Genomic DNA, 7043 nt, shown 5'->3' with positions numbered 1-7043 from the left:
GCGAGTAAATTGTTGACTTGCAACTAGGGGCGATTACCAAACTACATCCCTCGATTTGCAAGTCAGGTGTGAACTTGTGACTATGGTCAAAAAAAACAACAAACAACACCCTCCCTCGAGTTGCAGGTCGATGGTGGACTTGCAACCGGGCTGATAGAAAACCCTAGTTGCAGGTCGAGGATCTAATTGCAACTATTGTGAAACAAAGAACAAGAAATAATACCAAACATGAGTAACCAAACATGTTTATTATCTCTTGCAGTAAACAGCGACCCTAGTTGCAAGTCGAGGGTGGAGTTGCAAGTGGCATGCGCCCCCCACAATTGCGAGTCAATGGTGGACCTGCAACTATGACAATTACAAATTACACACCAAAACCCAGCTGCAAGTTGATGATCTACTTGCAAGTGGCATGTGAGCTCACAATTGCGAGTCTATGGTGGACTTGCAATTGGGGCAATTACAAAACGACACACAAAACATACCAGTTGCAAGTCGAGGGTCGAGTTGCAATTGGCATCGAGTAAACAACTGAGTTGCAAGTCGAGGGTCAAGTTGCAAGTGGCATTCGGGCCCAACAGTTGCGAGTCGATGGTGAACTTGATACTGGGGTAATTACAAAACTACACAAAAAAAGCCCAGTTGCAAGTCGAGTGTTGACTTGCAACTGGCATGCGGGCCCATAGTTGTGAGTCGATGGTGGACTTGCAATTGAGGCAATTGCAAAGTACACACACAAAACCCTAATGCAAATCGATGGTCTATTTGCAAGTGGCATGCGGGCCCATAGTTGCGAGTCGATGGTGGACTTGCAATTGGGGCAAACACAAAAATAGATAAGTTGCAAGTCCAGGGTCGAGTGGAAATTGACATCGAGTAAACAACCCCAGTTGCAAGTCGAGGGTCGAGTTGCAAGTGGCATGCGTGCCCCATAGTTGTGAGTCGATTGTGTAGTTGTAACTGGGGCAATTACAAAACTACAGACAAAAAGCCTAGTTGCAAGTCGAGGGTTGACTTGCAAGTGGCATGCAGGCCCATAGTTGCGAGTCGATTGTGGACTTGCAACTGTGGCAATTACAAACTACACACACACACACACAAAGCCCAGTTGCAAGTCGATGGTCTACTTGCAAGTGGCATGCGGTCCCATAGTTGTGAGTCATGGTGGACTTGCAATTGGGGCAAATACAAAACTACACACAAAAACAGACCAGTTGCAAGTCCAGGGTCGAATTGCAAGTGGCATCGAGTAAACAACCCCAATTGCAAGTCGAGGGTCGAGTTGCGAGTGGCATGCAGGCCCATAATTGCGAGTCAATGGTGGAGTTGCAATTGGGACAATTACAAACTACACACAAAAAAGCCCAGTTGCAACAAGTAGAGGGTCAAATTGCAAGTGTCATCAAATAAAAGAACCCCCAGTTGCAATTCGAGGGTCAACTTGCAAGTGGCATGCAGGCCCACAGTTGCAAGTCGATGATGGAGTTGCAATTGGGGCAATTGCAAACTACACACACAAAAGCCCTGATGCAAGTCGATGGTGGAGTTGCAATTGGGGCAATTGCAAACTACACACACAAAAGCCCTGATGCAAGTGGCATGTGGGCCCATAGTTGTGACTTGATGGTGGACTTGCCATTCGGGCAATTACAAAACTACACACATATCGCTACACAAAGATAAATATTACATCTTCATTCTTTGCAACTACAACAAAAATCCTAACAAAAATAAAGAAATGGAACCAATTTCATCGGCACCGGCGACTCTTCCCCCAACCCCCTGGTTGCGGTCACATTATACACCTTGTAGTTGTGCTTGCGTGTGCTGAGTTGCAATTGCGCTCGCGTTGGAGCGGTTGCAACTACAACAAAAAAACTAACAAAAATAGAAAAAGGAACTAATTTCATCGGTGTCGACGACCCTTCCCCCGACCCCCAGTTGCGATCAAATTATATGTCTTGTAGTTGCGTTTGGGTGTGCTGACTTGCTATTGCGCTTGGGTTGGAGCGGTTGCAACTACAACAAAAAACCTAAGAAAAAAACATCTCTAAAAATGGTACCGTTTTCATCGACGTCGACAACCCTCCCCCGACCCCATGGTTGCGGTCACATCATATGTCCCGCAGTTGCGCTAGGGTGTGCTGAGTTGCAATTGCGCTCGGGGTGGAGCGGTTGTAACTACAACTAAAAAAGATAAAAAACAACAACTTAAGGATAATAAACTTCTACCAACACATGCCATTGTATACAACAAAAAGCATAGGGGGTGGATGGGAAAACACTCATACCACAAAAACATCCATCCCAGTGCTTACATAGTTCAGAAAAACATACATCCAAATGCTTACATAGTTCAGAAAAACAAAAAGACATAAAAAAGAGAAGGTAGCTGGATAGCCTAAGTCACCAAAAAGGGCCACTCTAGGAAATGCTATTACACTGTTTCTAGCACCAAAACTCTTATCCTTGTGCCGGTCTCAAATCAATGACGACGCATGTTATGTTGAGGCCCTATGCATTGCTCTGCTTGAGTTGAAAATGACAACATCGTCCACCCGGAGGTGGTTCCGGGCTACAAAAACACCCCAATCTTTGTCGAAGACCATCCGTCATGTGATATCCAAGCTGCATGAGATCTCCTACAACCATGCAAAGCCCAATAACCCCTTCTCTAGAAAAGTTCAGTGGTTGAACTATTTTCTTGGGGATTTTCTATGTGATGTCAACAAATAGAAAACAAAGACAAAGGGAAAAAGGTGAAAAATGTGTTAGGAAAAAAGAGGAAAAAACAAAACATATTTTGCAAAGAAACATAACAAAAAAAAGGTACTGAAGCTTGAGAAGATGTACCATAAACTTGCTTGTGATGTTCGTGGGCGTGAGGCGGTGCACATAATGTGGTCCAATGTATCCATCCTCAATGGTTATTACCAGGCCCAACATTTGTGCTTCGCCATCGCTGAGAACAAGACCCCTGGTATAAATGATGTCTGGGGCAACTTCAACACCGTGACCAGCATTGTTTACCTCTTCCACTCCATGCACAGCAAAATTGCCGGCTCCCCCCTTCCCCCCACCCCCTTGTGCAACATCACCTGCTGTCATGTCCTGTGTTGCGCCCCCGTGATCTGCTGCAAGCCCACTTCCAACATAACACACATAAGCCTGGGGCATCCGTGCAGACATGTCGAACACCACTATTTTGCCCTGTCACACGTTGAAGTCGCGTTTGAACTTTGCCCAGACATCACCTCCAATCAATGTTGTTGAGTGTCCAATGAACACATAAACAACGTACCTACGGCCGTGTGCTTTAAACTCCAGCCACTCCTCTGGTTGAACTGGTTCCTTGCGGTGCATGGGATGTTGTGCTAGTAAAAAGAAAGGAAAAATGTCAAAACAATCAGCAAAAAGAAGAACCCTTTCATAAAGGAAAAGGAAACATCCAACAAAAGGAGAAGAGATTACCACAAAATCTCCAGAACTGTCACGAATGAAAATGCCAAAGCTATGCTCATCGTCATTCTCGCAGTACGAATGGCAATCTGGGCACAACATCCTGCATAGTATAAACTCACATATAAAAAAAAGTTCCACAATCAGGTTTCACAAACAAAGTCAAAAAAGAAAAACACAACGGATTATTTTGCAATGATAACAATACTGTAAAAAATACAAAGCATAGACTGACAAAACTACACGAATCAAAAGGATAACAGCACACTGTCCTCTTTACATTGTTTAAACTACCCAATCAAAAAATCATGATAGCACCTAATTTTGATCTATTGAAAAAGCAAACAAGGGATATATGTTTTGGAGAACAAGAAAAACCTAGTCTCTGTCTTGATTCAGTTCACAAAACATTCATGCCAAGTACACCAAACAAATTGTGGCTTAACTGAAGAAAAAACAAAATCCAGAATCAAAACCTAAAAAATTGCGTTTGCACTGGCCATTTACAGTGAAAAACCAGTGTAAGACAGACTACTATAGAATGAAACTACAGTAGAGATATAACTATAAAAAAATAACATAAAAATTTACATTTACACTGGCCATTCACTATTGCAGTCTATAGTAGCCGAAACAAACTGTTACTTGATTGCAATGAAAAATCAACTAAAAAATACAGTGCAGTAGTGTAGACCAAACAAACTAATACTTAACTGAAGGAATTCAGATCATAATCAAACAAAACAGGAGAAAAAAGGAGCAAAACAGGCATCTACATCAAAGAAAAATTGCACTAGAAAAACAAGACATCTACATAAAAAATAGGGCAGACCAGACGAACATCAACCTATACACTAGCAGCCGCAAAATGGATCAACGCCACTAACTCAAAGCCCGCCACAGGTGGGCTACATCTACATTCGGAAGAAGAAATCAACATAGACAAGAGGGATTGCCAATAAATTTACATCTAAACCACAAAAATGACAACTACAACCCATGTGTACTGAAAAGGGTACTTTGAGAAGTACATTCCCCCTCCATTCCCCATCAACCTAAAACTACATCTCTAAACAACATTACATAAAAAACAGATGTGATCAAATTTCAGTTCACACCCCCTGCATTCCGCATCAAAAAATAAAAAATTCTAGTTCAGGCTTACCACCAGGACAAAAAAATGTAAAAAATGTGACATGGCACTAAAAAAACAACTTTCTACACTTTGGGAATGCTTTAGTACATACATTCAAAACAACACAAAATCTGTGTTGGAAATCATACTCTACAAATTTATCTTCATCCAAGAAAAACACACAAAAAAGAAACCTGTGTTGGCAACATGACTTTCGAGAAGAATACGTGCTACGTCTCTGAAGTAAACTGAACTAAACTCAATCCTACTCTACTCCACGTCCATTTCTCCTATTTGGGTGAACCCCCAAAAAATACTTGCTACGCAAAAAATCCACATACATAATACAGCCACCCACATCTCTAATTCGAAGCTGCCAGAATCATATAGCGTTCCTATGGATCTGACAAGAAAAAAAAGAGCTCTGACCCTAGAACACGAATCTCTACAAACAACAAAAGAAAAGAAAGAGGACGAACAGGAAGGGCAGATTCTTACTTCGAAAATGCCGCCGCCGCCGATCTCCCGCAGCAGTCGACGCCGCCGTCGCCGATCTCCCGCAGCCGGCTCTCCTGTGTCTCAGCCGCTACCAAAAAGAAGCGAACAGACTAAAGACAGGGCTTCGTAGATCCTATGCGTACTTGGGCTTCTCCATGGAAAACGTTCCAGGCCGGAATGCAAGTGGCCTTCGTCAACAAAAGAGAGAGAAAAAACGTGCGACAAAAAAAAAAAAAAAAACGGGCCGCGAGCCGCGAGCGAGACAACAGATGGGCCGCGCCTCCGGTCACTACGAAGCTCTCCACCGGGAGGAAGCACGAATCCTCGCGCGGCTCGATCGAACGGTCAAAAAAGTGAATGAGACCAATTAGTTTCTCATTCGAATGAGTTTTAGCAAATCCGTTGATGATAAGTAATGTAGGCTACATAGGTTGTCAATACTATATATACTGGATGTTCATCATGGTGGATGACGGCGGCTATTGATATCTGAAAAAGGAACACAACAAAAGATTAGGATTAGAAAATATTTTATTTAAAAAAAATACATGCTGATATAGGATAAAGGCATATTGAACATCCAACAGTTCATGCTCGATCATGACTTATGAATGACCTGAATTGAATGAACCAACAAATGCCTCCATTAAAAGTTGATCAAAATGCTTCTAGGATGCAGACTCATTAAAATAACATCACTACAATTCAGAAGGAAGGCAGCAATCAGCATCAATATAGCTGCAAGCCTTTACGTGATAAACAGTTTGCGTGCTGTAGTCATCCAGTATGAGCCATTGGCATGAAAATAGGAAGAACCAAGAGCCATGACAATTATGCCTTGATCAATAGCTCGGTACTAAAATAATGCCCGGATTGATCTTGCGGGCATGCAGCGATTCAACGATTGGATCACTGATCTCGGCCTCCGAGAGCTAGATAGGGTTAGGGCCAGGTTCACCTAGACTAACCGAGAGTTGGACCCCACCATGAGTGTTTTGGACCGGGTGTTCATGTCCCCGCGGTTCCCTCTAGCTTGCCTGCAGCCCATTACCCGTATAAGGTCGAACCACGTCCCCTTGTCGCTTTCATCATCGGATGATCGTCCCCGCCTCCCTCCCCGGTTTCACTTTCAAACATTCTGGCTGCGCCAAGCCGGTTTCATTTCAGCTGTCAAGGAACACTGGGAGGCGGAATGGTAAGAGCCCCATCGCGTGATGTCGGCAATCGATGACTGGCACTTTCTGGCGAAGTGGTCCTGACAATTTATGAAGGGTTGGGGCGCAAACATCGGTCGTGACCTTCAGGTCTTGAAGGCATCGGTTCTCTCCAAGTCCTGGACTTGAGGACCGACGCCGTGGGCCTAGCCTCGGATGAATGGGCCTTGCACTATAGTCTAGAGGACGAGCTTACAACAATCTTCCGTAAGGAGGAGGAGTATTGGCGCCAGCGGGGAACCTTTAATTGGGTTCTCTTTGGCGACGCTAACACGGCATATTTCCAGGCCATCACTAATGGACGCCATAGGCATTGTACCATCCCTCTGTTGTGGGACGAGGGAAATTTGATACAAGACCTGGGGGAGTTAAAGGCCCATGTAGACGGGTTCTATAGGGATCTATTTGCGGCCCGCCCGCGTGGAGGCACCGCATTGGCGGAGACCATCTGGGGGGGGGGGCAGTTGGTCTCCCTTGTTGAGAATGATTTGTTGCTTGCCCCCTTCGATGAGGAGGAGATAGCCAACATAATAAAAGGAATGAATCCTGCGTCGGCCCCCGGACCGGATGGCCTTCCGGTCCTTTTTTTCAGGTGTTCTAGCCTGTCATCAATGGAGAAATCCTGGCATTGTTCCGCGAATTTGAGCAAGGTATCTTACAATTAACTTCGCCAAGAGCGAGGTCATGGTCCTTGGCTATTCGAAGGAAGAACGCCTTTGGATTGTGGACCGGCTGAA

At 44.3% G+C, this 7043-nt stretch overlaps 1 long non-coding RNA gene across 1 annotated transcript; it reads right to left on the bottom strand.

Moving 5' to 3' along the window:
• Positions 1-2252: 2252 nt before the first annotated feature.
• LOC119341350 lies at positions 2253-5153 on the bottom strand. Its single transcript, XR_005165051.1, has 5 exons — positions 5093-5153; positions 3472-3562; positions 3302-3374; positions 2854-3210; positions 2253-2715 (listed from the first exon to the last, which is right to left on the bottom strand). It is a non-coding gene; the product is annotated as an uncharacterized LOC119341350 (long non-coding RNA).
• Positions 5154-7043: the final 1890 nt, after the last annotated feature.

This window comes from Triticum dicoccoides, chromosome 7B (assembly GCF_002162155.2).
Source record: "Triticum dicoccoides isolate Atlit2015 ecotype Zavitan chromosome 7B, WEW_v2.0, whole genome shotgun sequence".
Taxonomy (NCBI): Eukaryota; Viridiplantae; Streptophyta; class Magnoliopsida; order Poales; family Poaceae; genus Triticum; species Triticum dicoccoides.
The sequence above is the reverse complement of the archived record's forward strand: the minus strand, read 5'-3'. Positions and strand labels throughout refer to the sequence as shown.